Consider the following 14,347-nt stretch of genomic DNA (forward strand, 5'->3'; position numbering starts at 1 on the left):
CTCTGGTGCAGACGCCTGATCCTTTATGTGCGTCAAACTTTGCATCAGCAGACGCATTAGGGGGATGCTCATGCTTATTATGGCGTTGTCTGCACTAACCAGCCGTGTGCATTCCTCAAAACACTGAAGGACTTGACACATGTCTTGAATCTTCGACCACTGCACACCTGACAACTCCATGTCTGCCATCCTACTGCCTGCCCGTGTATGTGTATCCTCCCACAAAAACATAACAGCCCGCCTCTGTTCGCACAGTCTCTGAAGCATGTGCAGTGTTGAGTTCCACCTTGTTGCAACGTCTATGATTAGGCGATGCTGGGGAAGGTTCAAAGAACGCTGATAGGTCTGCATACGGCTGGAGTGTACAGGCGAACGGCGGATATGTGCGCAAAGTCCACGCACTTTGAGGAGCAGGTCGGATAACCCCGGATAACTTTTCAGGAAGCACTGCACCACCAGGTTTAAGGTGTGAGCCAGGCAAGGAATGTGTTTCAGTTGGGAAAGGGAGATGGCAGCCATGAAATTCCTTCCGTTATCACTCACTACCTTGCCTGCCTCAAGATCTACAGTGCCCAGCCACGACTGCGTTTCTTGCTGCAAGAACTCGGACAGAACTTCCGCGGTGTGTCTATTGTCGCCCAAACACTTCATAGCCAATACAGCCTGCTGACGTATGCCAGTAGCTGCCCCATAATGGGAGACCTGGTGTGCAACAGTGGCAGGTGCGGATGGAGTGTTTGTGCGACTGCGGTCTGTGGACGAGCTCTTGCTTCTGCAGGAGGACGAGGAGGAGGAGGAGGAGGAGGAGGGGGTGCGAACGGCTACAGACAACTGTTTACTAGACCGTGGGCTAGGCAGAACTGTCCCAAACTTGCTGTCCCCTGTGGACCCTGAATCCACCACATTTACCCAGTGTGCCGTGATGGACACGTAACGTCCCTGGCCATGCCTACTGGTCCATGCATCTGTTGTCAGGTGCACCTTTGTGCTCACAGATTGCCTGAGTGCATGGACGATGCGCTCTTTAACATGCTGGTGGAGGGCTGGGATGGCTTTTCTGGAAAAAAAGTGTCGACTGGGTAGCTCGTAGCGTGGTACAGCGTAGTCCATCAGGTCTTTGAAAGCTTCGCTTTCAACTAACCGGTAGGGCATCATCTCTAACGAGATTAGTCTAGCTATGTGGGCGTTCAAACCCTGTGTACGCGGATGCGAGGCTAAGTATTTCCTTTTTCTAACCATAGTCTCATGTAGGGTGAGCTGGACTGGAGAGCTGGAGATCGTGGAACTAGCGGGGGTGCCGGTGGACATGGCAGACTGAGAGACGGTGGGAGATGGTATTGTTGCCGCCGGTGCCCTAGATGCAGTGTTTCCTACTACGAAACTGGTGATTCCCTGACCCTGACTGCTTTGGCCTGGCAAAGATACCTGCACAGATACAGCAGGTGGTGCGCTAAATGGTGGTCCTACACTGCCGGAAGGGATGTTGCGTTGATGACTAGCTTCATTGGCCGAGGGTGCAACAACCTTAAGGGACGTTTGGTAGTTAGTCCAAGCTTTCAAATGCATGGTGGTTAAATGTCTATGCATGCAACTAGTATTGAGACTTTTCAGATTCTGACCTCTGCTTAAGGAAGTAGAACATTTTTGACAGATGACTTTGCGCTGATCAATTGGATGTTGTTTAAAAAAATGCCAGACTGCACTCTTTCTAGCATCGGATACCTTTTCAGGCATTGCAGACTGAGCTTTAACCGGATGGCCACGCTGTCCTCCACCAGGTTTTGGCTTTGCCACGCGTTTTGGGCAAGATACGGGCCCGGCAGATGGAACCTGTGGCGATGTTGATGCCTGCTGCGGCCCCTCCTCCTCCTCTGCTTCAGAACTGCTGCCGCCTGCACCCTGTTCCCCCAATGGCTGCCAATCGGGGTCAAGAACTGGGTCATCTAATAACTCTTCTTGTACCTCCTGCGCAACTTCGTCTGTGTCACCGTGTCGTTCGGTGGTATAGCGTTCGTGATGGGGCAACATAGTCTCATCAGGGTCTGATTCTTGATCAGCACCCTGCGAGGGCAATGTTGTGGTCTGAGTCAAAGGACCAGCATAGTAGTCTGGCTGTGGCTGTGCGTCAGTGCACTCCATGTCAGATTCAATTTGTAATGGGCATGGACTGTTAACTGCTTCACTTTCTAAGCCAGGGACGGTATGTGTAAAGAGCTCCATGGAGTAACCCGTTGTGTCGCCTGCTGCATTCTTCTCTGTTGTTGTTTTTGCTGAAGAGGACAAGGAAGTGACTTGTCCCTGACCGTGAACATCCACTAACGACGCGCTGCTTTTACTTTTACCAGTTTCACGAGATGAGGCAAAAGAGCTAGAGGCTGAGTCAGCAAGATAAGCCAAAACTTGCTCTTGCTGCTCCGGCTTTAAAAGCGGTTTTCCTAATCCCAGAAAAGGGAGCGTTCGAGGCCTTGTGTAGCCGGACGACGAACCTGGCTCCACAGCTCCAGACTTAGGTGCAATATTTTTTCCCCCACGACCACCTGATGCTCCACCACTACCACTACCCTCATTACCAGCTGACAATGAACGCCCCCGGCCACGACCTCTTCCACTAGACTTCCTCATTGTTTTAAAAACGTAACCAAACTAACGTTATTTGTTGCAGTCACACAACTTACACGGTGAGCTATAACTTCAGTATGATTTAGCTACCCCTTTACAGGTTGGTGAGACCACAGCGAAAATCAGGCCCAATGTTACACACTCTTTTTTTGGTGGCTGCAAATTAGAGAGATGCCCCACACGCAGGACTGTCACTGAAGCACAAATGTTAATATTAATGTCACACTATTATTTTTTTTTTTTTTTTATTTTTTTCAGGAACACTTTAGAAACCCCCCAAAAAAAAAAAAATAGATTTTTGCAGGGAGAATTTAGAAAACAAATGTAACAAACTATATGCTTTCTATGGGCCACTGAGTGAGAGATGACGCACACAGGAATCAGGAGTGGCACACAAGCCCAGAGGCCAATATTTTTCTACCAATGATTGATGGAGTTATTTTCTCTGGTAGATTTTGGAACCCAAATCAAGGAAAAAAAATGTAGGCTTTCTATGGACCACAATTGGAGAGAGAGAGAGAGAGAGATGGCACACCCAGGAGTCAAGACTGGCACACAAGCAGAAAGGCCAATATTAATCTCCCACTGTTTTTTTTTTTTTTTTTTTTTTTTTTGTTTTTTTCAGGGAGACTTTAGAAAAAAAAATAATAAAAAAAATATGATTTTATCAGGAAGAATTTAGAAACCAAATAAAATAAAATGATTTTTTCAGGGAGAATTTATAAAACAAATAAAAACAAAAATAGGCGTTCTATGGCCCACTGACTGAGAGATGACGCACACAGGAGTCAGGAGTGGCACACAAACCCAGAGGCCAATATTTTTCTACCAATGATTGATGTAGTTATTTTCTCTGGTAGATTTTAGAACCCAAATCAAGGAAAAAAAATATAGGCTTTCTATGGACCACAATTGGAGAGAGAGAGAGAGAGAGAGAGAGAGAGAGAGAGAGAGAGAGATGGCACACCCAGGAGTCAAGACTGGCACACAAGCAGAAAGGCCAATATTAATCTCCCACTGTTTTTTTTGGTTGTTTTTTTTTTTTTTTTTTCAGGGAGACTTTAGAAAAAAAAATAATAAAAAAAATATGATTTTATCAGGAAGAATTTAGAAACCAAATAAAATAAAATGATTTTTTCAGGGAGAATTTATAAAACAAATAAAACCAAAAATAGGCGTTCTATGGCCCACTGACTGAGAGATGACGCACCCAGGAGTCAAGACTGGCACACAAGCAGAAAGGCCAATATTAATCTCCCACTGTTTTTTTTTTTTTTTTTCAGGGAGACTTTAGAAAAAAAAATAATAAAAAAAATATGATTTTATCAGGAAGAATTTAGAAACCAAATAAAATAAAATGATTTTTTCAGGGAGAATTTAGAAAACAAATAAAACCAAAAATAGGCGTTCTATGGCCCACTGACTGAGAGAGAGAGAGAGATGGAACGCTTAGTACTGGCACACAAGCCCAAAGGGCAATATTAATCTCCCTTTTTTTTTTCAGGGAGAATTTCTAAAACCCAAAAAAAAAATAAAATAGGCTTTCTATGGCCCACTATTTGTGAGAGAGATGGGACGCTCAGGACTGGCACAGATGGCACGCTCAGGACTGGCACAGAAGCCCAGAGGCCAATATTAATCTCCCTTTTTTTCTGGGAGAATTTATAAAACCAAAAAAATATTTAAATAGGCTTTCTATGGCCCACTATTTGTGAGAGAGATGGCACGCTCAGGACTGGCACAGATGGCACGCTCACAACTGGCACACAAGCCCAGAGGCCAATATTAATCTCCCTTTTTTCAGGGAAAATTTATAAAACAAAAAAAAAAATTAAATAGGCTTTCTATGGCCCACTATTTGTGAGAGAGATGGCACGCTCAGGGCTGGCACAGATGGCACGCTCAGGACTGGCACAGAAGCCCAGAGGCCAATATTAATCTCCCTTTTTTTCAGGGAGAATTTATAAAACCCCAAAAAAAATAAAATAGGCTTTCTATGGCCCACTATTTGTGAGAGAGATGGCACACTCAGGACTGGCACACAAGCCCAAAGGCCAATATTAATCTCCCACTGTATTTTTATCAGGGAGAATTTATACACCCCACAAAAAAAAATACAGAAAAATGAAAAGGCTTTCTATGGCCCACTATGTGAGAGAGATGGCACACACAGGGATGGCACTCTAGCAGAAATGCCAAATTGCCAATCTTAATCTCCCACCAAAAAAAAAAAAAAAAAAAAAACAGGGAATGTCCTACAATTACTATCTCCCTGCCTGCAGTAATCTCAGCCAGGTATGGCAGGCAGCTACTATCTCCCTGCCTGCAGTAATCTCAGCCAGGTATGGCAGGCAGCAATAAGGAGTGGACTGATGCACAAATGAAATAAAAAGTGTGGACAAACAAAAAAGATAGCTGTGCAGAAAGGAAGGAACAAGAGGATTTGTGCTTTGAAAAAAGCAGTTGGTTTGCACAGCGGCGTACACACAGCAATGCAGCTATCAGGGAGCCTTCTAGGGCAGCCCAATGAGCTACAGCGCTGAGGGGAAAAAAAAAAAAAAAAAAACTTCCACTGTCCCTGCACACCGAGGGTGGTGTTGGACAGTGCAAATCGCTGCAGCACAAGCGGTTTTGTGGTTAATGGACCCTGCCTAACGCTATCCCTGCTTCTGACAAAGCGGCAGCAACCTCTCCCTAAGCTCAGATCAGCAGCAGTAAGATGGCGGTCGGCGGGAACGCCTCTTTATAGCCCCTGTGACGTCGCAGACAGCAAGCCAATCACTGCAATGCCCTTCTCTAAGATGGTGGGGACCAGGACCTATGTCATCACGCTGCCCACACTCTGCGTTTACCTTCATTGGCTGAGAAATGGCGCTTTTCGCGTCATTGAAACGCGACTTTGGCGCGAAAGTCGCGTACCGCATGGCCGACCCCGCACAGGGGTCGGATCGGGTTTCATGAAACCCCGACTTAGCCAAAAGTCGGCGACTTTTGAAAATGTTCGACCCGTTTCGCTCAACCCTAGTGCCCGACTCTCCGGGTTTGCCTGAGCCGGCGGGTATTCTCAAAGAGGGGGTAATTTTGTCTGCCATCTCCCCTGATTTGCGGCGGGTGCTGCAAAAATTTCAGGCTAACAGACCTGACCGTTGCCCAGCGGAGAAACTGTTTGTCCCTGATAAATGGACGAGTAGAGTTATCTCTGAGGTTCATTGTTCGGTGTTGGCTGGTCATCCTGGAATCTTTGGTACCAGAGATTTGGTGGCTAGATCCTTTTGGTGGCCGTCTCTGTCACGGGATGTGCGTTCGTTTCTGCAGTCCTGTGGGATTTGTGCTCGGGCTAAGCCCTGCTGTTCTCGTGCCAGTGGGTTGCTTTTGCCCTTGCCGGTCCCAAAGAGGCCCTGGACACATATCTCTATGGATTTTATTTCGGATCTCCCCATCTCTCAAAAGATGTCGGTCATTTGGGTGGTTTGTGATCGCTTCTCTAAGAAGGTCCATTGGTACCCTTGTCTAAATTGCCCTCCTCCTCTGATTTGGTGCCATTGTTTTTCCAGCATGTGGTTCGTTTACATGGCATTCCGGAGAACATCGTTTCTGACAGAGGTTCCCAGTTTGTTTCGAGGTTTTGGCGAGCCTTTTGTGCTAGGATGGGCATTGATTTGTCTTTTTCCTCGGCTTTCCATCCTCAGACAAATGGCCAAACTGAATGAACCAATCAGACCTTGGAAACATATCTGAGATGTTTTTTTTCTGCTGATCAGGATGATTGGGTGTCCTTTTTGCCGTTGGCTGAGTTCGCCCTTAATAATCGGGCCAGCTCGGCTACTTTGGTTTCGCCGTTTTTCTGCAATTCTGGTTTCCATCCTCGTTTCTCTTCAGGGCAGTTTGAGTCTTCAGACTGTCCTGGTGTGGATACTGTGGTGGTAGGTTGCAGCAGATTTAACATAGTAACATAGTAACATAGTTAGTAAGGCCGAAAAAAGACATTTGTCCATCCAGTTCAGCCTATATTCCATCATAATAAATCCCCAGATTTACGTCCTTCTACAGAACCTAATAATTGTATGATACAATATTGTTCTGCTTCAGGAAGACATCCAGGCCTCTCTTGAACCCCTCGACTGAGTTCGCCATCACCACCTCCTCAGGCAAGCAATTCCAGATTCTCACTGCCCTAACAGTAAAGAATCCTCTTCTATGTTGGTGGAAAAACCTTTTCTCCTCCAGACGCAAAGAATGCCCCCTTGTGCCCGTCACCTTCCTTGGTATAAACAGATCCTCAGCGAGATATTTGTATTGTCCCCTTATATACTTATACATGGTTATTAGATCGCCCCTCAGTCGTCTTTTTTCTAGACTAAATAATCCTAATTTCGCTAATCTATCTGGGTATTGTAGTTCTCCCATCCCCTTTATTAATTTTGTCGCCCTCCTTTGTACACTCTCTAGTTCCATGATATCCTTCCTGAGCACCGGTGCCCAAAACTGGACACAGTACTCCATGTGCGGTCTAACTAGCGATTTGTACAGAGGCAGTATAATGCTCTCATCATGTGTATCCAGACCTCTTTTAATGCACCCCATGATCCTGTTTGCCTTGGCAGCTGCTGCCTTGCACTGGCTGCTCCAGGTAAGTTTATCATTAACTAGGATCCCCAAGTCCTTCTCCCTTTCTGATTTACCCAGTGGTTTCCCGTTCAGTGTGTAATGGTGATATTGATTCCTTCTTCCCATGTGTATAACCTTACATTTATCATTGTTAAACCTCATCTGCCACCTTTCAGCCCAAGTTTCCAACTTATCCAGATCCATCTGTAGCAGAATACTATCTTCTCTTGTATTAACTGCTTTACATAGTTTTGTATCATCTGCAAATATCGATATTTTACTGTGTAAACCTTCTACCAGATCATTAATGAATATGTTGAAGAGAACAGGTCCCAATACTGACCCCTGCGGTACCCCACTGGTCACAGCGACCCAGTTAGAGACTATACCATTTATAACCACCCTCTGCTTTCTATCACTAAGCCAGTTACTAACCCATTTACACACATTTTCCCCCAGACCAAGCATTCTCATTTTGTGTACCAACCTCTTGTGCGGCACGGTATCAAACGCTTTGGAAAAATCGAGATATACCACATCCAATGACTCACCGTGGTCCAGCCTATAGCTTACCTCTTCATAGAAACTGATTAGATTGGTTTGACAGGAGCGATTTCTCATAAACCCATGCTGATATGGAGTTAAACAGTTATTCTCATTGAGATAATCCAGAATAACATCCCTCAGAAACCCTTCAAATATTTTACCAACAATAGAGGTTAGACTCACTGGCCTATAATTTCCAGGTTCACTTTTAGAGCCCTTTTTGAATATTGGCACCACATTTGCTATGCGCCAGTCCTGCGGACCAGACCCTGTTGCTATAGAGTCCCTAAAAATAAGAAATAATCTATTTATCTATTACATTACTTAGTTCTCTTAGTACTCGTGGGTGTATGCCATCCGGACCCGGAGATTTATCTATTTTAATCTTATTTAGCCGGTTTCGCACCTCTTCTTGGGTTAGATTGGTGACCCTTAATATAGGGTTTTCATTGTTTCTCGGGATTTCACCTAGCATTTCATTTTCCACCGTGAATACCGTGGAGAAGAAGGTGTTTAATATGTTAGCTTTTTCCACGTCATCTACAACCATTCTTTCCTCACTATTTTTTAAGGGGCCTACATTTTCAGTTTTTATTCTTTTACTATTGATATAGTTGAAGAACTACTCTCCTTAGCAATGTGCTTCTCTGTTTCCTTTTTGGCAGCTTTAATTAGTTTTTTAGATAAAGTATTTTTCTCCCTATAGTTTTTTAGAGCTTCAATGGTGCCATCCTGCTTTAGTAGTGCAAATGCTTTCTTTTTACTGTTAATTGCCTGATTTGGACTCATGTAGTGGACAATTTGACATTGTCCAAGGAGAAGGCTCAACGTTTCGCTAACCACAGGCGCTGTGTGGGTCCCTGACTTCGTGTTGGGGATTTGGTTTGGTTGTCGTCTCGTTTTATTCCTATGAAAGTTTCCTCTCCTAAGTTTAAGCCTCGTTTCATTGGTCCGTATAGGATTTCTGAGGTTCTTAATCCTGTGTCTTTTCGTTTGACCCTTCCAGCTTCTTTTTCCATCCATAATGTATTCCATAAGTCATTGTTGCAGAGATACGTGGCACCTGTGGTTCCATCCGTTGATCCTCCTGCCCCGGTTTTGGTTGAGGGGGAGTTGGAGTATATAGTGGAGAAGATTTTGGATTCTCGCATTTCGAGACGGAAACTCCAGTACCTGGTTAAGTGGAAGGGTTATGGTCAGGAAGATAATTCCTGGGTCTTTGCCTCTGATGTTCATGCTGCCGATCTGGTTCGTGCCTTTCATTTGGCTCATCCTGGTCGGCCTGGGGGCTCTGGTGAGGGTTCGGTGACCCCTCCTCGAGGGGGGGGGTACTGTTGTGAATTCTGTGGTCAAGCTCCCTCCTGTGGTCATGAGTGGTACTTCGGCTGGTTCTGTCTATGAGCTTCCTCTGGTGGATGTGAGTGGGGCTGCGGCTTCTGAGTTCCCTTCCTCAGGTGACGAGGTTAAGTCGTTAGGTGCTGCTCTATTTAACTCCACCTAGTTCTTTGTTCCTGGCCTCCAGTCAATGTTCCAGTATTGGTCTTGCTCTCTCTCCTGGATCGTTCTTGTGGCCTGTCTGCCCTGCATAAGCTAAGTTCTGCTTGTGTTACTTTTTGTTTGCTATTTTTTCTGTCCAGCTTGCTATATTGGTTTGTCTTGCTTGCTGGAAGCTCTGGGACGCAGAGGGAGCACCTCCGTGCCGTTAGTCGGTGCGGAGGGTCTTTTTGCGCCCTCTGCGTGGTTGTTTGTAGGTTTTTGTGCTGGCCGCAAAGCTATCTTTCCTATCCTCGGTCTATTCAGTAAGTCGGGCCTCACTTTGCTAAAATCTATTTCATCTCTGTGTTTGTATTTTCATCTTTACTCACAGTCATTATATGTGGGGGGCTGCCTTTTCCTTTGGGGAATTTCTCTGAGGCAAGGTAGGCTTATTTTTCTATCTTCAGAGCTAGCTAGTTTCTCAGGCTGTGCCCGAGGCGCCTAGGTCTGGTCAGGAGCGCTCCACGGCTACCTCTAGTGTGGTGTGATAGGATTAGGGATTGCGGTCAGCAGAGTTCCCACGTCTCAGAGCTCGTCCTATGTTATTAGTAACTATCAGGTCACTTTGTGTGCTCTTAACCACCAGGTCCATTGTGTTTCTGAATCACCAGTTCATAACACTTCTCCCCACCCGCCACGTGGTGCAACTATGGCGGCCATTAAACGATTCAACACAGTCCATGGCGCACTAGACCCGATTTATTGCGTCTGTTCATCCTGTTCGTGATGCCAAGCTGGAGCTCCCGCTAGGGCCTAGGGGATAGTCGGTAGCGGGTCTGGTGGTCGTTAAAGGGGGTAGTCACAGTGGCAGTGACCCGGTCTGTGGCCCTGGGCGTCCAAGTTAATGGGAAGGTCTTTAAAGGGGTTGTTTTGAATAAAGACTGTTTGTGACGCCACCTGTAGTATTCGGTCAGGGATGACCAAAGCTGCTTAAAGGGGTCCACTGGGGATGATGTTATTGCAGCAATGATGGTGTGTTTTCCCACAGGTGAAGCTTGGTCCCCAGGGCTCCCGGTGTCGTAGGCGAAGATGGTAGATGGTGTGGTGCCAGAAAGAATTAGAGGACACAAGGTTGCAGTCTCTTTACCTTTTACTGGTAGTATGCAGCCACAGTCCAGGGTACCGGTAAAAGATGATGGTAAGGTCCGGCCAGCCTGGAAGCAATTTGGATTCCTCTTAGCCAGGTGGGCTTGGAAGACTTCCTTACTGCACTGTAGTGTGCATCCCTTGCTTCCTGAGGTTTCACACAAGGTCCTCTCTGTCCTATATGTAGGACAGTACCCACATGGCAGGCAACTTTTTACAGGTGTCTCTACTTGCGGTGACTCCGGGCTCTATATGCTGCTGTACTTTTGGGTGTGGTTGTGGAAGGTGACCTGAAATCCCCTGCCCTCTGGTTTCTGCTGTGGGGCATACAGTTCCACACAGCCTCAGACTTCCAGTGTTCGGTTCCTGCACTTCAGCATGGAGGGAGCCCAGTTGCAGCTACCCTCCAGCTCCTCACTTCTCCTGTGCTTCTTTTCCCCTCACATGTTCCTACAGACTCAACTCTGTCTGACTCCTCCACTCTGGTCAGGTGCTGCAGAACCTCGTGTCTGCATGGCTCCAACTCTCCTCTCCCTCTGTCTAACTAACTCCTCCCCAGCCACGATATCTCTAGGGAAGCTCCCCTGAAACTGGGTCTAGAGCTCCCCTGTTGTGAATTCTGTGGCTGAGTTCACTTCTGTGGTCACAAGTGGTATTGCAGTCTCTGGGCTTCCTCCCTCAGGTGTTTTGGTGAGCTCGTTGGCTGCCTTGCTATTTAGCTCCACCTGAGTCTGTCTTCCTTGCTCCTTGTCAATGTTCCAGTGTTGGATCTGAGCTACTGCATCTTTCCTTGGGCCTGCTGCTCTGCTAGATAAGTGCTTCTAGTTTGTTTTCTGTTTTTTCTGTCCAGCTTGCTATTAACTTTTGCTGGAAGCTCTGAGAAGCAAAGGGGTGCACCGCCGTGCTGTTAGTTCGGCACGGTGGGTCTTTTTGCCCCTTTGCGTGGTTTTCGTTTTAGGGTTTTTTGTAGACTGCATAGTTCTCTTTGCTATCCTCGCTCTGTCTAGAATATCGGGCCTCACTTTGCTGAATCTATTTCATTCCTACGTTTGTCTTTTCATCTTGCTAACAGTCATTATATGTGGGGGGCTGCCTATTCCTTTGGGGTATTTCTCTGAGGTAAGTCAGGCTTGTATTTCTATCTTCAGGCTAGTCAGCTCCTCAGGCAGTGCCGAGTTGCATAGGTAGTGATAGGCGCAATCCACTGCTGCTTATAGTTGTGTGAGGATAGATCAGGTACTGCAGTCTACAGAGATTCCACGTCTCAGAGCTCGTCCTATTGTTTTTGGTTATTGCCAGATCTCTGTATGTGCGCTGATTACTGCACGCTGTGTTGCCTGATTGCCAGCCATAACAGTACAAGGAGCCACACCAATGATTCCCAATAGAGGGAAAAAAGAAATCCTGACATCATTTTTTTTTCTTAGCTCTGTCTTCAGTCTTTTTTTTCCCCTAGACATTAGAGTGCTTCAGGACACAGCTGTGGACATGGATATTCAGGCTCTGTGCTCCTCAATGGATAATCTCGTTGTAAATGTACAAAAGATTCAAGATACTATTGATCAGAAATCGATGTTAGAACCAAGAATTCCGATTCCTGATTTGTTTTTTGGTGACAGAACTAAGTTCCTGAGCTTCAGAAATAATTGTAAGCTATTTTTGGCCTTGAAACCTCATTCTTCTGGTAATCCTATTCAACAGGTTTTGATTATTATTTCTTTTTTGCGCGGCGACCCACAGGACTGGGCGTTTTCTCTTGCACCAGGAGATTCTGCATTGAGTAATGTTGATGCATTTTTCCAGGCGCTGGGATTGCTTTACGATGAGCCTAATTCAGTGGATCAGGCTGAGAAAAATCTGCTGGCTTTATGCCAGGGTCAGGATGATGTAGAAGTATATTGTCAGAAATTTAGGAAGTGGTCAGTACTCACTCTGTGGAATGAATCTGCACTAGCGGCTTTGTTCAGAAAGGGTCTCTCTGAAGCTCTTAAGGATGTAATGGTGGGATTTCCTATGCCTGCTGGTTTGAATGAGTCTATGTCCTTGGCCATTCAGATCGGTCGTCGCTTGCGCGAGCGTAAATCTGTGCACCATCTGGCGGTATTATCTGAGAGTAAACCTGAGCCTATGCAGTGCGACAGGACTATGACTAAAGTAGAACGGCAAGAACACAGACGTCTGAACAGACTGTGTTTCTATTGTGGTGATTCTACTCATGCTATTTCTAATTGTCCTAAACGCACTAGGCGGTTCGATAGCTCTGCCGTTATTGGTACTGTACAGTCCAAATTCCTTTTGTCCATTACCTTAATGTGCTCTTTGTCATCGTATTCTGTCATGGCGTTTGTGGATTCAGGCGCTGCCCTGAATCTGATGGATTTGGATTATGCTAAACGTTGTGGATTTTTCTTGGAGCCTTTGCGGTGTCCTATTTCGTTGAGAGGAATTGATGCTACACCTTTGGCCAAGAATAAGCCTCAGTACTGGGCCCAGCTGACCATGTGCATGGCTCCGGCACATCAGGAAGTTATTCGCTTTCTGGTACTGCATAATTTGCATGATGTGGTCGTGTTGGGGTTGCCATGGCTACAAACCCATAATCCAGTATTGGATTGGAACTCTATGTCGGTAACCAGCTGGGGTTGTCAGGGAGTACATGGTGATGTTCCATTTTTGTCTATTTCGTCATCCATTCCTTCTGACATCCCAGAGTTCTTGTCGGACTTTCAGGATGTATTTGAAGAGTCCAAGTCTGATGCCCTACCTCCGCATAGGAATTGTGATTGTGCTATCGATTTGATTCCTGGTAGTAAATTCCCTAAGGGTCGTTTATTTAATTTGTCCGTACCTGAACACACCGCTATGCGCAGTTATGTGAAGGAGTCCCTGGAGAAGGGACATATTCGCCCATCGTCGTCACCATTGGGAGCAGGGTTCTTTTTTGTAGCCAAGAAGGATGGTTCGCTAAGACCGTGTATTGATTACCGCCTTCTTAATAAGATCACTGTTAAGTTTCAGTATCCCTTGCCATTGATTTCTGACTTGTTTGCTCGGATTAAGGGGGCTAGTTGGTTTACTAAGATTGATCTTCGTGGTGCGTATAATTTGGTGAGAATCAGGCAGGGAGATGAATGGAAAACGGCATTTAATACGCCCGAGGGTCATTTTGAGTATCTGGTGATGCCGTTCGGACTTGCCAATGCTCCATCTGTTTTTCAGTCTTTTATGCATGACATTTTCCGTGAGTATCTGGATAAATTCTTGATTGTTTACTTGGATGACATTTTGATCTTCTCAGATGATTGGGAGTCTCATGTGAAGCAAGTCAGAATGGTTTTCCAGGTACTGCGTGCTAATTCCTTGTTCGTGAAGGGATCAAAGTGTCTCTTCAGTGTGCAGAAAGTTTCATTTTTGGGGTTCATCTTTTCCCCTTCTACTATCGAGATGGATCCGGTTAAGGTTCAGGCCATCCAGGATTGGACTCAGCCGACATCTCTAAAAAGTCTGCAGAAATTCCTGGGCTTTGCTAATTTTTATCGTCGCTTCATCTGTAATTTTTCTAGCATTGCCAGACCATTGACCGATTTGACCAAGAAGGGTGCTGATTTGGTTAATTGGTCTTCTGCTGCCGTGGAAGCTTTTCAGGAGTTGAAGCGTCGTTTTTGCTGTGCCCCTGTGTTGTGTCAACCTGATGTTTCTCTTCCGTTCCAGGTCGAGGTTGATGCTTCTGAGATTGGTGCAGGGGCGGTTTTGTCACAGAGAGGTTCTGGTTGCTCAGTGTTCAAACCATGTGCTTTCTTTTCCAGGAAATTTTCTGCTGCTGAGCGTAATTATGATGTGGGCAACCGAGAGTTGCTGGCCATGAAGTGGGCATTCGAGGAGTGGCGTCATTGGCTTGAGGGTGCTAAGCATCGCGTGGTGGTTTTGACTGATCATAAGAACCTTACTTATC

This window comes from Ranitomeya imitator, chromosome 3, assembly GCF_032444005.1.
Source record: "Ranitomeya imitator isolate aRanImi1 chromosome 3, aRanImi1.pri, whole genome shotgun sequence".
Lineage (NCBI taxonomy): Eukaryota > Metazoa > Chordata > Amphibia > Anura > Dendrobatidae > Ranitomeya > Ranitomeya imitator.